At 48.7% G+C, this 19,182-nt stretch overlaps 1 protein-coding gene across 2 annotated transcripts in view; it reads left to right on the top strand.

The window, feature by feature from the left end:
* ADPRM (ADP-ribose/CDP-alcohol diphosphatase, manganese dependent) overlaps positions 1-19,182 on the top strand; it is a 293,493-nt gene that overhangs the window by 124,822 nt on the left and 149,489 nt on the right. The window lies entirely within an intron of this gene.

A 19,182-nucleotide genomic window follows, 5' to 3' on the forward strand; every position in this document is an offset into this window, starting at 1 on the left:
AGGTATGTTGCTGTCCTTATATTTGACCTTGAACGAGTCACTCAACTTCTCTGAGCCTTGATTCCTTCACTCATTAAGTAGATGTGCTCATGACTACCCCAGGGGGTTTATGTGAGGATTGAATAAGCAAATGCACATAGCAAGTGCTTAATGAACAAAGCTATGTAATGTTGTCTGTGCACGTATATGACATACATGTAGGTCTGTGCACTCGTGTGTATGTATGTGCACATATAAGCACGTATGCAGATTAAGGGGGATTGGGGTCCAGGAGACAGTGTCCAGGGTTGAAGTCGTGCTGTCTGCAGCCTCATCGCCGGAGAGACGGATGAGGAGGCGTGAGAAGCCGGCTTGGTCCCCGGGCAGTGGACTCCAGCCATCCCCGCAGAAAGAGATGCTGTAACTTTGTGCTACGCAAGGGGCAGGAAGCTGGCCTGGCGTTGCCTGGGTGATGGCCCTCAGCCCTCTTATCCTGCATCTTGAAGCTCCCAGCCGCTCCGGCTCAGCTCTGCTCCCTCTTGCCCGGCTAGCCCAATGCTCCAGGGTGGGATTGGTGGGGTGACCAGCCACCCAGGTCTCTGGGACACAGCACGGGGACTTCCAGTGCTAAACCAGGCCAGTTCCAAGCAAAGCAGGATCATCCAGTCACCTTAATAGAAGCATCCGGAGCCTCTGTGCCCATACACATGGGCTCTCCTTGCCTGGAATGTCCCTTCTGCCCACTTGGACCCGATCTGGTCTCACCTCTTCTCTAACTTCCCCAAGCCCCCCTCCTTGGGTCCACATCTCCTCCTCTGGGCATCCACAGCCTTTCTTCTGTTCTTGATGATCATCTGTCCTGCCACAGTCCTCCAAAACTTGTTGGTGCACGTTTTTAAATAAAAAAAACTGTGGAGGGGCGCCCGGGTGGCTCAGTCGGTTGAGTGTCTGACTCTTGGCTTCAGCTCAGGTCATGATCTCGTGGTTCGTACATTCAAGCCCTGTGTCGGGCTCTGGGCGGATGGTGTGGAGCCTGCTTGAGATTCTCTGTCTCCCTGTCTCTCTGTCCCTTTTCTGCTCTCTCTCTCTCTCTCTCTCTCAAAATAAATAAATAAAGATTTTAAAAATAAGGAACGTTTAGCATACCCCAAAATGGGGAAAACAGTTCTCTAACGAACCCTCATATACCCACTGTCCAGCCTCAATTATCAACGCTTTTTCTGTTCCGCTTAACTCCCTCCTACATTTATTTTAGTGTTATAAGCAAATCCAGACCTTTGTCCTGTAGTTAATCCCTGCAAGTAGAGATTGTATCTCTTAACAGATGAGGACTTCCTTCCTCCCTTCCTTGCTCTTTTTACAGCTGACAGCTGCCATCATGATCACGTGTGAAACGTAAGCACTCTACTTAATGGTAACACGCAATCCACACTCACACGCCCCTGGTTGTCTCCAAACCACCTTTTGATGGTCAGGTGTCCAGAAAGCGGGATCCTGGCCAGCGCCAGCCCTTCTGGCGATGCCTCCCGAGTTCCGTTTCCTCTGTGGCAGCCGTTCCCTGTTCTTGCCCACACCGTTCGGTTCCCGAAGATGCCAGGCTGTCTGACGTAGCCAACTCCCCGCCTTCTGGATTCGGCTGGCTGCCTCCTCCGCGATGCCGTGACGCATTTCCCTCCATTCTGCAAGGGCTTTATCTCCAGTTCACCGTAGCCTGGGGTCCCAGGACGGTGCCTTGGCCTGGAAGAGGTACCTGGTTAGTGTGGGACAAATGGCCGAGGGAACACTGACAACGTATGGAGGCCTTTTGCCTACGTGCCACGGGGTCCTCATGGCAGCCCCGTGACACAGGCAGGTCCGCGTTGGGTATGTGCTTCTCAGTCCTCGGTCGTGCCGGTAGGATGGGTCACTGCGACTGGCGACCCCGGGTGCAGCGATCATTCCCATCCTCCGCTCCCTGCGTCCCCCATTGTGTCGTGGGGATTCCCTAATAGGGACTCCCAGGCGGGCCGCAGGTCTCTGAGCCCTTAGGAGCTGCCGTGGGGCCCTGAGTGGCTCCTGCCAGGGCCCCTCCAGATGGGGAGCTGGATCCTAATGTGGGGAGGGAAGCAGGGAGGGGCGTACCATTGGCTGCGGGGCTGCAAGACGAATGAGGGGGTGTCTGCGTTGACACCCCGTCTCTTACACTATTTGCTTCCATGTCTTTTTAAAAAATTTTTTTTAATGTTTGTTTATTTTTTGAGAGAGAGAGAGAGACGGAGCGTGAGCGGGGGAGGGGCAGGGAGAGAGGGAGACACAGAACCCGAAGCAGGAGCCACGCTCTGAGCGGTCAACACAGAGCCCGACGCGGGGCTCGAACCCATGAACCATGAGATCGTGACCCGAGCGAAGTCGGATGCTTAACCGACTAAGCCACCAAGGCGCCCCGCTTCCATGCCTTTTTGTTATGATTTCATAACCATCATGGCAGCTCGCTATCTTAAAAAAAAAAAAAAGAAAGTAAAAAACCCAAACACCATCGCTTTTGGAGAACATGCTAATAGGATATTAGCACCCCAGTGATGCTTCTGACCCAGACTGTACCCGAGGGAAGAGCAAAGAAGACGGATACGGACATAGAGGACGTAAAAGGGAAGGCAGTTCTGTGGGTGTGGGAGAGAGGACCCCCCTGTGCTCCATGGGGGCACCATAGCCAACGAGATGGGGTTCCATGGCCCCACATCTCTCCCGGTCCGGCGCCTTGGTCCTCTTGAAGGCGTCTCCCTCCCGGTCCCTCCGGCTGGCTCAGGCATCTGCACAGAGCCTAGGGCTGTGACTAAGGCCTTCCCCTCCAGCCACCGTCATCTCAGCTTCTCTCTTTCTTCTTGTCTCTTCTGGCCCTCTTTTTCCTTGTCTATACCTATCCGTCTTTCTTCTTGTCCGTGACAGTTCTCAAGATGTCCTCCTTTCCTTGGGTGGCGGCAGAGGGGGGACACCCAAGGAGCTATTACACCCCCTTTCTTGGTCCCTTACAAATTAAGGGAGCAGCCAGGCCAGGTCCTGTGAGGGGGGATTCAGGAGCGTCTGCTGCAAAGGGAATTTTATAATGTGGGGTGGGGGCTGGAGGGGTGGGGGCCTGAAGAGCCCCCTGAAGGGGCTTGTAGAGTTTACAGGAGCCAGTGAGAGTGGAGCCAGGAGGAAGGGACATCTTCTGGGGGGTGACTCAGGGACATCGGACCCTCCAGGAAGCCTGAGTCCCTGGGGAGGAGCTGTGCAGGTGCTGGGAGGGGGACCATGGCCGCCGCCGGCCAAAGACCCGAGCTCCTGGGTGAGGGCAGGGTCAGAGGCCAGAAGCCGCCTGCTCCTGGGCTGCGGCTGCCATCTCGTGGCGCCTGTGAGGTAGTGTTACCATTTGAAGTTCACTTCCATTGTTCCGTGGCCCTCCTTGGCCGGCAGCAATCTTCGGGTGGCGTGTAAATTACACTGGATCTGCAGGTGGAGCAGTCGACTTCACGAGGTTTGCTGATAAATGCAATCTCACAAAAAATAGTCACCACAGTTGCAAAATGTCAAAGGATTAAGACTTGTTAGATTTTGAATGATTAAAAAGATTCACGCATTCATCGCTTCATCAAATATTTATTGTGTGCCTGTTACACGCCGGGCATATTTCAGGCGAGGCACTATAAATAAAGAGATGACCTCAACGAACTGTACAATTTGTGTGGCAAAAGAAAGGCAAGGAAACTAACACTAGCAATCCAGAAGGAAAAACTCTTCGAGAATTCAAAGGACGATCGTCTTAAACACAGATTGGCCTAGAGTGGCAACTGAGATGGGAGGGAGAGGCTTCTCGAAGGAGGCGATGGCCAGGATGAGTCTTGAAGGACACGTAGGAATCAGGAAAAAGAATGATGGAGGGGAGGTAGGTTTTGGCAAAGAGGTGGAGGGGCTGGAGGGGGAGGTGGGGTGGGAGTGGGGGCGGTGGGGGAGGCTGGAGGGGATCCTGGTTCAAGAGGCAAAGTCTGCGATGGTGGCCTTGATCAGGAGACGGAAGGAAAAGACCATAGGAAAGCATAAATCCTTCCCTTCCTCCTTTATGAATCCCCAAGCACTCAGTTGTGAATATGAGGAATCCGACAGAAATATTGTAGTATGTTATTTAACCAAGTCTTCTATTAATAATACTAGTATTATGGAATTTGGGAACTAGCAGTGATCCCAGAGAAATTCTATTTAATATGTTTAAGCAATTCTTCCGTTAATATTTATACCGCGTCCCAGTGTCTCTTGCTAAAATAGCAGCACCTTCCTGTGCCTTGGGTGATTGGGATGGGGCCGCGATCAAGTCCGTGAGGGGTGCGTGTAAATGCTGCTCAAGGCTCTCCCTGCCTTAGCTGGACCCTCTTCTGACCTCCTCACAGAAAGAATCGGATGTGTTTGTTCTTTTCCTTTCTTCCTTCCTCCCTTTTGTCTCTCCCTCCCTCCTTCCCTCCTCCCACTCTTTCCTCCTTCCTTCCTCCCTTCCTCCCTCCCCTCCCTACCTCCCCTCCCTACCTTCTTTCTTTTCTTCCCCTCTCCTTCCTTCCTTCTTTCCTTCCTTCCTTCCTTCCTTCCTTCCTTCCTTCCTTCCTTCCTTCCTCACGCTGGACATTTTGGTGATTCAAAGATACATAACATTCCAGCCCTGCCCTCAGGGGAGGAGACAGACAGGTAAATAGGTGCCAACAACCGTCAACAGGTCACCCTACCGAGGCTACAGAAGGATCTGTTCTGTGCCCTCCTCTTTTGGGAGCCACCCCGCTCTAGGATATTTGGAGAGAGGGTCTCCTGAGCCGGCCAGTCCTCTGTGTCCCTTCCCCCTTGGCTGCTGTCTGGCTCCACCTACCTTTGTCCCCGTCCATCTCAGGCCTCCGGGTGCTGCCAGCCGCCCCCAAAGCTCCACGCCGACAGGGCACATGCGTGTTACTGATACCTACCCCACATTCGAGAGAGAGCACAGGATTTCTAGGCAGGAACCACTTAATTGTTGTTTTTTTTTTTTTTTCTGATTTCAAACGCTTTTACTGAACACAGCTGGGCTGATGTAGAAGGTGAAACCCTTCCCAGGATACCTGCATTAAAGACAGATTATACGATGAAATTGACTTTTTCCCTTCCGATGTAGTTTTATGACTTTTAACGGACGTGTAGATTTGTGTAACCACTACGTAATCAGGATAAAGAACGATCCCTTCACCCCACGGTGTTCCCTCAAGCCATCCCTTTATAGCACCCCTCTTTCCTCTGGCCATCCCTGAAATGTTTCTCGTCTCTGTAGTTCTGTCTTTTCTTTCTTTTTTTTTTTTTTTTAATTTTTTTTTCAACGTTTATTTATTTTTGGGACAGAGAGAGACAGAGCATGAACGGGGGAGGGGCAGAGAGAGAGGGAGACACAGAATCAGAAACAGGCTCCAGGCTCTGAGCCATCAGCCCAGAGCCTGACGCGGGGCTCGAACTCACAGACCGCGAGATCGTGACCTGACTGAAGTCGGACGCTTAACCGACTGCGCCACCCAGGCGCCCCAGTTCTGTCCTTTCAAGAGCGTCATATAAGTGGCATCGCACGGTAGGGAAACTTCTGAGACCGGCGTCTTTCACCCAGCACGATGACCTCAGGATTCATCTGAGTTGTTGTAGGTACCAGTACTTTGTCCCTTTTAGTGCTGAGTGGTGTCACTTTCGATAGAGACATCAGTTTCTTCACCCATTCACCTGTTGAAGTTGAATTTGAGTTGTGTCCAGTGTGTGACAGTTTCTGGTGGAGCTTCTAGAAACGTTAGCTTCTAGGATTTGGGGGATTAACATACGTTTTCCTTTCTCCGGGGGCCAGCCTTCTGGGTCATACGGTACATGTAAAATTAACATTATGAATGTTAAGCTGTTTTCCAGGGTAGTTATGCCATTTGGATTCCCAGTGTATGAGAGCTCCATTGCGTGCTCGTTGGCCTTGGTATTAGCAGGGTTTTTTTTTTTTTTTTTTTTTTTTATTTTGGCCAAACGGGGGTGTAGTCTTATCTCTTCCCTGTTTCACACCCCCTCCTGCCTCACGATGTTGAATGTCTTTTCACGTGTTTACTTGACATCCTTACGCCCTCTTGGGTGAAGTTGGCTGTGGCTGTCTTTGCCCAGTTTTACATTGGATAGTGTGGCTTCTCATTGTCTAGTTTGGAGATTTCTTCATACGTTCCGGATACAAGTCTTTGGTTGGATATGTGACTTGCTAAGATTTTTCTTCCAGCGTGTAGCGGGTCTTCTCTGTCTTTCGAGGGAGTGTGTGTTCTTAAGTGATGGACAACGGCCCCCCCCGTGATTTTCCACTGCCCCCCTGGCTAACGTGCACCTTCCCTGGCAGGGTATGGAGGGCTGTCTGTGCCCTGCACCTGACCCACTGGTGTGGGCTTGGATCTCAGTCCACTCACGGAAGCCAGAACTGTCATCATCCTTTCATTTATTTTTTTAATAACAATTTGACTTCTCTCTTGAGCCACCATTGTGCTTGAGTGACAGAAACTTAATATCAGTCGATCCGGTTTTCCTCTCCACTTTTGGGGGAGGGTTGTTCTGAGTTTGGGGGATGCCGGAACTTGGAGAAGGAGCATCTGATCTTCAAGCCATCCACACATGCTTCTTCTAAGCAGGTCACTGCTAAGCCTCTACTGGTTTCACCTTCATGGCCTTGATGGGTTTGAGGACCTCACTTCTACTTCTGTGTCACTCTTGGATCCTCAGAAACCCTCTTGCTTCCTCATTACCCAGGGGTGGGGGCAAAAAAAAATTTCCCAGCAGCCATACAAGGTGATACTTCTCTGGATATACAAACAGCCACCTCTCGTCACTATCTGGTCACCTCCTACCCCTTTTCTGGAGCTCCATGTGGAGAAAGGACTTCAGTCTCGCCTGCTGTATTTCCTCCCAAATATAGCTGAGGTTTTCATCAGTATGGTTCTCAGACCAGGCAGTGGGGTGCAGGCTCCCTGTCTCTGGAAATCGTGTCTGTGTTTTCTTCCCTTGTCCCATGTTACGGACTGAATTGCGTCTTCCCCCCCCCCCCCCCCACCGCCAAACCCCAAGTTCTTATGTGGAAGCCCTAACCCCCGATGTGATTGTATTGGAGATAGGGCTAAATGCAGTCATAAGCGTGGGGCCCTAACCCAGTAGAAGAAGAGGAGGAGACACCAGGAACACGTGCACACAGACGAAAGACCATGTGAGGACACAGACAGAAGGCAGTCATATGCAAGCCAGGGAGAGACGCTTCCAGAAGAAACCATTCCTGCCGACACCTTAACCTTAGACTTCCAGGCTCCAGAACTGTGAGAAAGTAAATTTCTGTTGTTCGAGCCCCCCAGTCATGGTACTTTGTTACAGTAGCCTGAGCAGACGAATATACTTTCTGCTTCTCTTCCTTCCTCTCAACTCAGGGAATCCTCTTCCACTGTTGGGTGTGGGGTGGTGGGATAACGCAGTTGTTGGTGGGGAAAGCTTCTCTCTTCTTAAGGCTTGTTTTCTTGACTGTGTCATTCGTGTGGCATGCCCTTTTATTCTCATCTGTGCACCAGTCTGGCCTGGCTTTTCCATAGGCAGGGCCCAAGAACCTCAGCCAAGATGGGTTCTAGCCAAGAACGACAGCAAACACATCACATGGAGAGTGGGCCACATCAATAGAGGGGAATATTGCAGTGACTCTCGATTCCTGCTACTCTGAGATTAACACAGCATTATATTTGCAAAAGGAACAGTGTTAAGCTCTTTCAAAAAAAGCTGTGGACTGGGACCTTAGCCACGGAAAGATCTTAGACCTTGGTGAGTCTCCAAAGTGCCATGGGGGTGAGGCTCGGGCAGGGACCACAGAAGGAGTTTGGCCAAGGAAGAGGTGACACCTGGTGTTGGGCAGAGCCCAGAGACTTGCAGAGAAGTGGAGTGGAGGCCAGATCCTCCACTGAAATTGGCCTGAAGCCAATTTGCCTCTGGACTTCTTGTGTGAGATTATCTATGTCCTTGTTTAATCCACTGGAAAGGACATTTCTGTAATTTGCAGTGGAAAGAAATGAGTTCCAGAGTCCTGCAGTGCAGTGGCAGGGACAGGCTTCACCAAGCCACCAGATGACACAACCAAAACATTCTATTAACTCATTCCCTCAGGAAAATGATGTTCTTTCTAAATACCGTGTAGAGGTCTCTCTTTGCTGATTCTTTCCCCAAATAAGGATCTGCACCATGATTTCTTACGGATTCCACCACCAGGAACAAACAGGGCTGGTAAATTGTACAAGCAGGTTCTATCACTAAAAATTAATAAAGCACCTTCATTAGACCCCTGCGATTATCTCTAAGTATATTTTGGGATGGGGAAGGGGGAAATGTATAATTATAATGAACAAGGGCATTTCTCTTCCCTTTTAGTGGCATATGAGAAAGGCTTCCTGAAGACGGCATTGTTGAATTACTTTAGTTATAATACAATTTTCTTTTTAAGCCCAGTCTAGGGATGAAGTTCATCCAATGTCACACTTTATTGCACTAATTTGTCCACAAGTGTTCTTTTTCCCCTAGTCAGTTTAACTTCTCAAGGGCACGGGCGGTGAAAGATTCCACCCCCACTTCCCCTACCTGTAGCACGTGAATTCATTCAAAGAGTGCTTCCTCACTACCTGTTCGTCTCCAGGCTCCAAGATGCTTCTGTTCCATGGTAGACCAGAAACATGTGTAGCCCCTGCTCCCTGCAAGCATTTAGAAGAACGGTAGGCATTGAACGGGTTACTTCATTGTAATAAAGACTAGAAAGGAGAAGTACAAGAGCCATGAGGCTATGCCATGGAGGAGCCTGACCTATTATGGGGGATCAAGGAAGCTCTCCTAACAATGAAACATTTCAGTACAGACCTGCAGGCTGAGAGGACACCATATGCCAAAATCCAGAGCCTGGAGGAGCCTGACTCCTTTGAGGGGTAGGTAGTAGGAGAGCAGAGGGTGGGGGGCGGGGGTGACTCAAGAGTGACTCATTGATGAGAATGCAATTGCAAGCAGGGTCAGACCTGGCTGGACCTTGTAAGCTGGGATAAAGCCATAACAGAGTCTTAACAAATGCTAGCTTCCATGTATGAATGAAGGAACTATCAGAAAGATGGCCTTCCTTAGGCAGCCCTGTGTGGGTTTCAGGATAACAATACAGTGGTGGCAATGTTCTAGTGAGGGAAAGGTAGGATATATTCCTAGGTACGCTTGGGGAAGAGGTAAGTTCAGGCAAAGGCAGATCGTAGGATTCTTGGAAGGCTGGGGACATGCCGGGGTAGAGATAGGCTGAGTTAACTACAGTGTTTGGTGCCTCTGGGAGTGGTAATGAGGTAAGTGTGGTCCCCTAAAGCTCCAGTCCCCCCTCTTTCCTTTTCTGGGACATTGACCTCAAAGCCAGGGTTCCAACCCAGTGGAAACTCTCAAACTGGTGAGAGGGGACTCCCAAGTCCAGTGAGGTCAAGAGTTGCCCCACAATATTTTTGACATGTCTGGTTCCAGATGGCTTGTTGAAGGACACAGGATGCCCTGTTTCCATCAAGGAGTTCCTAATAGTGGGGGCGAGGGTGTAGGGACTCTGGGATCAGGCAATCATGCCGTCCCCCTCCCCCACCTCTGTGTAGCTTAAACGGCCTCAGAGACAGACCTCCTTCGGTACACAGGCCAGTGGACATTGCATATATTCATCCATTAGGGGAGTTGTTTATAGACTATTCCTGTGCCAAAGACTTCTAGGGTCTACCCACTAGCCCCTCTTCTTTTGTAACAATTGCAGTTGCGTTTGGGCAGAAAGATTTCTGTATTTGGTAGAATACAGTCTCGACTGGGAAAAAAACAAGATTTTAAAATTTCAGTGGCTAAGCATCATAGAAGTTTATTTCATGCTCTGAAAATAATAATTGGCAGGTACTTAGCTTGTCGTGGCAATTTTTTTCTACATGGGTACTCGGGGCCCCAGGCTCCTCCCGTCTTGTGGCTGTGCTGTCTCTCAGGGCTGTGTCATTATTGTCTGCAATGAGCCGTTAGAAGGAAAATAGTTAGTTTGGAAGAAGAAAATGTAGGAAGAGCAAATGTAGGTTTGTTGGCCAACCCAAGAAGTGGTATATATCACCTCCTTTTATATTCCATTGGATGGCACTTATCACGTGGCCACATTTAAGTCCAAGAAAGGATGAGACACGTAGTCTAGCCATGTGTTCAAAGAGGTGGTAAGTAGACTTTGGTGGAAAAATAGCAGCCTCTGCCAGGGCTGACCAAAGTCTATGTTTCATAGGCTCCCTCTGTATTAGGTATCTATTGCTGTGTAACAAAGCATCCCCAAACTTAGCAGAGTAGCACAATAAAAAGTGATTATCACCCAAGGTTTCTGTGAGTCGAGAATTTGGGAATAGCTTCGCTGGGCATTTCTGGCTCAGGGCTACTCCTGAAGTTGTGGTCAACAGGTTGGCCAGGGCAAAGTTAAGTTGTGGCAAGGTGTCCACAAGTCATGTGTAGGCTTGCCTGAGGCTAGAGGGTATGCTTCCAAAGTGGCTCCACTCCTAGTTCCAAAGGACCAGTGGGGGTGAATTCTGGTTGTTGGCAGGGAGCCTCAGTTCCTCTCCACGTGAGCCTCTCCTTAGGGCCCCCTGCCTGTCCCCACAACATGGCAAGACCCAACACAACACCCAAGAATGAGTGATCCCAGAGAGAAGCCATGATACCACTTATGACCTACTCTCACAAATCGCACACCATCATTTCTGCCACTTTCTATTTATTAGAAACAAGTCCTTAAGTATAGCACACGTGCAAAGAGAGAGAAACTAGGCTTTGCTTCGCAAAAGGTGGTTTATTCAAGAAGTCATGGACATATTTTTAAATTACCACACGCTTAAAGCAAGGGGTCTCCCTGAGACATAGTTCGGGGTAATGAGATGTGGTAAAGACACAGCACAGGCCTTCCAGGAGATCTTCAAGGATGGGCACGCTTGGTTCCTCTGCCCTTCACCCTTCACCTTCCTCTTTCCGACTGTCTGGACCATGAGCGAGACTGTCATTGCTGCAGTGGCCATCTGGGGGCAGCAAGGAAGTCTTGAGGATGGCAAGAAAGAGCTCTTGGAGCAGCGAAGGGATTGGAACAGGTACAAAAGGAGCTTAGACATTGATGTCATTGTGGAATCTCTACGACAGCCTGGCACTTCCTACTTGTGGACTAAATCATGGGAAAAAAAGGAATCATCATCTGATCTAAACCAGGGTGTTGGGGAGTGGAGGGGAGAGGTCCCTGTTACTTATACTCCGCTTCACTTCCTAACTGATGCAACTTCTATGCACCGGTTATTGTCTTGGGCATCGGAAAAATAAATTTGAATGAGAAAAAGGTCCCTGTCCTCAGGGACAGCATATGACAGAAAAGGGACCCCTTTCTCATACAAACAAACAACAATCAAGATGGTAGAAGAAACTCACCAAACGCAATATAAGCCCCGCGGGGGGCATGATCTTGGACTGTTCTGTTTACTGCTTCCTCTCTTGTGCTTTCAAGAGAATCAAAAGTATTGAAATGCTATGTGCTCCATGAATACAATGGAAACAGAGCATGTCTTCAAGTTAGAAGAAAATGTCTTCTGTAGGGAGAAGATGATGATGAAGGGATTTCTTGGCTTTCTGGCTGGGCTGGAAGACAAAGCCAGTTGGGTGGGGCCCTTAGGAATTGGCTTCCCACACGGACCCTTAGGAGGTGGGGGCACGCGCATCCTACAGTTACCTTGGTAATGGCTTGCAAAGCATACAGGGCTTATCGTGATGACATTGGCTCCAGGGGACTGTGGGTGCTCAATTTGCCTTGAAAATGCTTCTCCTGAAAGTCAGAATAGCAATTAAGGAAAGCATGGGGAGAGTATTAACCCATTTAATTAATGAGGTCATTTGTTTTGCTGAGAATCCTCTCACCAAGGTCTTTGAGGGGACTGGTGCAATGGATTACACCCCCAAAGGATGGACGTTTCCTGTTTAGTCCATAAAGTCCCCATCCTGTCCTGCAAAAGCCAGTTGCTGGCTTTCATTGACATTCAGGTGTCCTCTTGCACTCATTTCTCGGTGGGCCTGTTGGACTCAAGCTGTCCTCCCTGGTGAGATTCTCAAAACGGATGACACAGTTTCAGCCAGTGTTTGTAGCATCCCGGACCCCTGTCCTAAGAATAAGGATGAAATCACACAGCTATGATGTGCTGTTTCCCCCGACCCTAACATTACAGGGGATGCAACCTTGGCGTCTGACCCCTGCATTTACCAAGCTGTCAACTTTTGCACACTGTCTCTTCCCATCCAGGTGGACGGGTGGATTCAGCATTTTAGACGCATGTCCGGGGCCTCCTCGCCGCCCCCCCCCCACCCCGTGTCAGGACCCCGCGAGGTTCACAGAAATTGTTGGGGTTTAAAACAGCGTCTCCCAAACATAGAAAAGATTAATTAAGTCTTTGCCAAGGTAGCATTAAATCATTGAGTGTACTAAAACACAACTCGACACGCACGTCATTATATATGAATTATGTTCCATGTGGGCATAGTTTAATACGATGTAAGACCAGAAGTGTCCAAACATGAAGATGGCTAGTGCCTTTCAAAGTCCTAACATGTCCTTGGGTCTCCTTGCTTCTTGAGATCCAGGTAAGCTTATTCTAGAATGCTGTGGAAATTCAAAGCCCTCCTTACGATTTCTGCTATTAGCTGTGTTTCTGCTGTAGGTGTGGTTTATAATCTCGTGGTCCAAACTCTCAACGCTCCCCCCCTCCCCGCCCCTCCCCCGCCCCACCTGCCCCAGGCTCCAGGAGATGCGTCAGCAGAATTAATGCAGCTTAGTGATCGGCTTGTAGGTGCTTTGTCTTATCCTCCCTGTACCAACTCAGCTGTGAAATTCAGCTCACCCGTCAGTTTCCACAAATTCCCCCACCTAAAGAATAACCTTAGAGAAGCAGAGGAAAGATATTACATAACAACACTGCCGACAACTTCAGCCCATGCTTGCAAGTTCCTTAGCTATCACTATAGCGCCTGGTAACTTAGCTCAAAATACTTCTGAATCAACCGTGGGATTCAGGGCAAGTGTATAAATTACCCCTGGGGTCGTGCAGATTAAACTTAACTTTTGAGCTACCCACTGAGCTGATTTCCAACACCAATAACCAATCTACCCAACTGGGTGTCTAGCGATTCAATTCAATCCTGACCCTGAGGACTAGCCCGAAGTTAGTGTCAGATTCCATAGATTTAAGAGTTGGGTCCCACTAGACGGTCCCCACTTTAGATGCCAGTCCTAGGCATCTGAGCCTCTCATACCTCTGCCCAACCAGTTATAAATGGTGGGTTCTCATAGCACCCTCCTTGGGTTCAAAATTTGTTAGAACAGGTCACAGAGCTCACAGAAACACTTTACTTTCATTTACCAGTTTATTATAAAGGATGCAGTTGGGGTGCCTGGGTAGCTCAGTCGGTTAAGCGTCTGACCTCAGCTCAAGTCATGATCTCGCAGTTCATGGGTTCGAGCCCCGTGTCAGCCTCTGTGTTGACAGCTCAGAGCCTGGAGCCTGCTTTGGCTTCTGTGTCACCCTCTCTCTCCGCCTCTCCCCTACTCACACTCTGTCTGTCTGTCTCTCTCTCTCTCAAAAATAAATAAACACTAAAAAAATTAAAAAGGACGCAATTTAGGGAGAGCTGGATGGAAGAGATACACAGGACGAGATGTGGGCATGTGGGTCGGGGCGCACAGAACTTCCACGCCCTCTCCGGGTGCACTCCTGTCCCCAAACCTCAGTGTGTTCACCAACCCAGAAGCTCTTTGAACCTTTTTGTTTCAGGGATTCTAGGAGGTTCCATTACGTGGGTATGATTGGTTAAATCATCAGGCATCAGTGATTGAACTCACCCGCCAGGCCCTCTTCCATCCTGAAGCTTCCTGGGGGCTCTTAAGCATCGTCCGTCCCACTGGCAAACAAAAGTCACTCTTACCACACATGCTTCATATAGTGCTGTATAAATCTGCACGGCATTTTATACGTATATTTAGATGCACAGATACATATACACACATATAATGTTTGTATTTATACATGCACACATCTGCATGTGCATACATGTGCATGTGTGTGCATCTGTGAAATGCACAGAGCTCGAGAAGATGTCAAGCTATATTGCTGGGTCCTGTCCTCGTCGGTTCTGATGCGGGTCTGTAGCGGGGCCCAGAATTTGCATTTCTAACAGCTTCCCGGGGACGTTGGTGATGCTGGTCCTGAGACCCCACTTTGAGTAATGGTTCTTTGGAGGACCCTCCTCTGACTCTTCCAGTCGTGCCCCTCCCCAAAGAGGAAGACATCTGTGGGGTCAAGGGTCCATGCCCCCTGCTCCTAGATCATACTCTCGGTACTTGGCATCCCAATTCCCTATCCAAGCAGCCTTGAGCTGGCTTCCAGAGCTTCTGTGGAGTCTTTTATGGGGAATAGGAGAGGCAGTTGGAGGTGGGGATATCCACCCAGTGGGTGAGGCCCGTGCAGTTTAGGACGGGGCCAAGTGTGGGAAGCATGGGGGTGGGGGGTCGGACCAGAGCCCAAACATTCTCTCCACAAAGGAACAAAAGAAATTCCTCCCTCCGTCTGGGGCCATCCTGATCGGGGACAGGGGACACGGGCACTTAGGAGCATGGGCTCTGGGGTCAGGCATACTTAAGTTCTACCTTTGACTCTGATACTTGTTTATTAAGTGACCTCAGGCAAATGATTTAACCTCTCTGAGCCTAGTCTCACCTCTGTAAAATCGGAATGAGCCGAATATGCATTGCGTTGGTATTTTGGGCAAGAGGAAGGTATATAAAGGATTTAGTATGAGCCTTGGTGTTGTTATTTTCAGCTGCTGCTTGAAGTCCTTGGGGGCTGAGTGTTATTCATGACCGACCTTGCCTTGTATTGCATCAGAGTCTGCCAGGCACCCCCGAGCGGGGTTCCAGCCGCAGCAGATGTCCTGTGGCAGATCCCCACTCTCCGCTGCTCGCACTTTTGAGTCCTAATCTCGCAGAACACGAGCAAAGGATATTAGAATCCAGAAGATGACACGCTTTTTTTTTTATAAAATGGCTGATCTCGACTCATAATTCTATGGGAAAACAATACTCTCTCTCTCTCTTTTTTTGTTTTTCTTTTGGCCACTGTAATTAGAAGGTTCAGGGGGCGCCTGGGTGGCGCAGTCGGTTGAGCGTCCGACTTCAGCCAGGTCACGATCTCGCGGTCCGTGAGTTCGAGCCCCGCGTCAGGCTCTGGGCTGATGGCTCAGAGCCTGGAGCCTGTTTCCGATTCTGTGTCTCTCTCTCTCTCTGCCCCTCCCCCGTTCATGCTCTGTCTCTCTCTGTCCCAAAAATAAATAAATGTTGAAAAAAAAAAAAAAAAAGAAGGTTCAGGAAGCTACCTATCTGTGGTCCAGACAGTGACGTTTGCTGAAGGCAGGGCACCTATGATTATTTGACCCTTGGTCCTACTTTTGCAAATTCTGTGTTCGTCGCTCTCGTGACCGCCTTCGATGCGGTGGCGGAATACGAGCGCCGAGGCGGTCCCATACCCCAAATGCTTGGCGGCGTGTGGCTGGGGGAATGAGTGCCTCCCTCATGTGTGTATGAAAATTCCACCATCCAGTAATGGTGATCTTTTTTTTAAAAAATTTTTTTTCTCAACATTTATTTATTTTTGGGACAGAGAGAGACAGAGCATGAACGGGGGAGGGTCAGAGAGAGAGGGAGACACAGAATCGGAAACAGGCTCCAGGCTCTGAGCCATCAGCCCAGAGCCCGACGCGGGGCTCGAACTCCCGGACCGCGAGATTGTGACCTGGCTGAAGTCGGACCTCAACCGACTGCGCCACCCAGGCGCCCCTAATCTTAATATAACTTATTATTCGCACCAGGCTTTATCACTGAGAACGGGGCTGTCGTAAAACTTTCGACAGTGAGGACGAGATGTCCTCTGTATGTGCTGGCCAGTGCAACGGCCACCGGCAGCGTGTGGTCATGAGTCGTTTGACTAACGGGACCAAAGAACTAAGTCTTTCGATTTTGTTTAATTTTAATTAATTTGGATTTAAAGAGCCACTGGACACACATGGCTACCTCACTGGCAAGTGCAGGTTAAGGCAGTATTTGCTTGTTTGATCTTCGAATCCCCTCTGAGAGAGGAATAGAGAAATATACCATTTTATGGACAATGAAACAGCAGGCCAGGTGTTCACCTGTGTCGGGGAAGCAGGTGGCCGTCACATCGTGTGATTTAAAGTATGTATCACATTTTCTTGAAATAGTTGTGTAATCGGGCTACCGCAGGGGATGTAGTTCTCAGGAATTTGAATAAAGACAATAGCAAGAATTTGTCTCTTCCTGTTAGAGGTCACTGGTCTACTTCTTGTTCCCAGATAGCTGATCGTTCCGTAGGTAGAAAGTAACCTTATTAAATAAAGGTTTCATTCTTGCCTTTGGAAGGAAATACCCTTTTCTGTTGCTGTTTATTTATTTATTGTGCGTGCGTGTGTGTGTGTGTGTGTGTGTGTGTGTGTGTGTGTGAGAGAGAGAGAGAGAGAGAGAGAGAGAGAGGCAGAGAGAGAGAGGGAGAGAGAGAAAATCCAAAGCAGGTTCCTCTCTGTCAGTGCAGCGCCCAAAGCCAGGCTCCATCCAACGAACTGTGAGATCATGACCTGAGCCAAAATCAAGGGTCAGATGCTTAACGGACTGAGCCACCCAGGCGCCCCATCGACAGGGACACTTCTGATTAAACAAAAGCACTTAGCTCTCTCTCTCTCTCTCTCTCTCTCTCTCTCTCTGAGAGTATGGATCCAAAACACATAGAAAAACTTAGTGGTTGATAGTGAGGGCAGAAGAAAAAAACACAGGGAAGAGCTAGCTCTGCGTTAGCAAATGCCCGAGGCAGAGAAAAGCTGGTCACATCAGAGAGAGACTGGATCACAATAGCGGTGTGTGGGACTGCAATGATCAGAACCTACGGCTGGGGGAAGGACACTTGGAGTGTTGAAATGACGCAAAGTCATTTGAGTGACCTTGAAGTTAGAATTCTGGGTCAATTTCTTTCCGTCCCCTAAGATCTAACTCTTTGGCTGTTCCTGTGTTTCCAACCTACTTACCTCATCGTCAACGGTGACTATCTCTTTGAAACCTGAGAAAGCTTAATTAATAATTGAACCAATAAAAAAAGGACAAACACTCCAGTAAAAAAAAAAACAAAAAAACAAACAAACAAAAACAGGACCAAAGAGCAGCATTCAAAAATTCAAAAGTGCTGTTATATACTAGGAGTGGCTGATTAGAAAATGTCAGACTTTCGATATGAAGAAAAGTTCTATAGTTGTCTAGAAGGACAAAAAGGAAGACATGTATAAACAGAGGCATATTGTAAAGGCTCATTGAGATTTCCTGGTGGGAAATCTCATACCGTTAATAGGTTGATTCGACACAAATTAATCTATAAATACAGAGTGATTTCAATATGAACTCACAGGATCTTTTAAACTGAGGGGGAAAAAATGCATCTGGAATAGAAATTGCACAAGATCAGCCCAGAAATTTTACAATAACAATCAAGGGGTGGCACCCAGGCGGCTCAGTCAGTTAAGCATACACCTCTTGATAATGGGCTCAGGTCACGATCTCCCCGTTCGTGAGTCTGAGCCCCACATCGGGCTCTGAGCTGACAGCGTGGAGCCTGCTTGGGCTTCTCTCTCTCTCTCTCTCTCTCTCTCTCTCTCTCTGCCCCTCCCCTGCTCATTCTCTCTCTCTCACTCTCAAAATAAATAAATAAACTTAAAAAAATAAGAATCAGGGGTTTGAAGGGGTAGAGACGGATAACAAAGTTATAATAAGTAAAACAATACAGGATTGATGTACAAATAGCTTGAGAGATGGAGAGAACAGAACAGAACGTACAATAAACCCTTGTATCTATGGGAATGTTAGTATATGTGGTCGCAACTGCGTAGCGGGTCAGTGGCAGAAGACAGATGTTCAGCCCATAGCGACAATTTGGAACAAATGTCCCACGATAGAAAATTAATGAAATGCGTTTCAAGACCATGCATCACAGAGTGACAAAACACCAAGCAAACACTGGTACAGAGAGGTTCACGATATACTGTTAAATGAAAGAAAACACGGCTACAAAATGGCAAAAAAAAAAAAAAAAAGTACGGAACGATTAGCATTTTCTTTTTTTTTTTTTAATTTTTTTTTTCAACCTTTATTTATTTTTGGGACAGAGAGAGACAGAGCATGAACGGGGGAGGGGCAGAGAGAGAGGGAGACACAGAATCGGAAACAGGCTCCAGGCTCTGAGCCATCCGCCCAGAGCCTGACGCGGGGCTCGAACTCACGGACTGCGAGATCGTGACCTGGCTGAAGTCGGACGCTCGATTAGCATTTTCTAAACACGCGTTCGTCACCTATGCGTATATTTATGTTTACAAGGTCACAAACGCAAGGGTCTAATCCCATCCCATTTCTTATTTTTATTATTATTATTTTTTAAGTTTATTTATTTATTTTGAGCGAGAGAGTGCACGTGCAAGCAGGGGAGGGGGAGAGAGAGGGAGAGACAGAGAGTCCCAAGCAGGCTCCATACTGTCAACTCAGAGCCCGATGTCAACTCACAAACCGGGAGATCACGACCTGAGCCGAAGCCCCCCATGATCCATGCAGATTATTCACCCTTTCCATCCTCGATCCCAAAATTTCTGGAGCTGAGGATCAGTTAACCATCCATCGGGTGAACACTGTGCTTGGCACACCGGCCTTACCGCCGTAGCCCGTCCCCGTCTGGACCAATTCTGTGCCATCCTACTACACCCAAATCATGATGGTTTCCCAGGACTCACTGCTTCATTCCTGACCACCCCCCCAACCCATTCCTGCCTCAACATTTCAGGGACACAGGGTCAGAAACACAGGGAATTGGGATCATGTTGTAGCTGGGTATAGTCTAGAACAAATTCCTTAAATTGCTCCTCAAGTGTTCCCCAAGCTTGGTGGCTGAGGGAGCAATAATTAAATGGCAGTGTAGAAGCTGAATTGCCACCCACGGCGTCACTATTATAGTTGGGTTATTAATTAAAACATAACTGGCAGGGGCCTCCTCCGCACAGGGAATCATTATGTGC

This window comes from Puma concolor, chromosome E1 (assembly GCF_028749965.1).
Source record: "Puma concolor isolate L17-30 chromosome E1, mPumCon1.1.hap2, whole genome shotgun sequence".
NCBI lineage: Eukaryota > Metazoa > Chordata > Mammalia > Carnivora > Felidae > Puma > Puma concolor.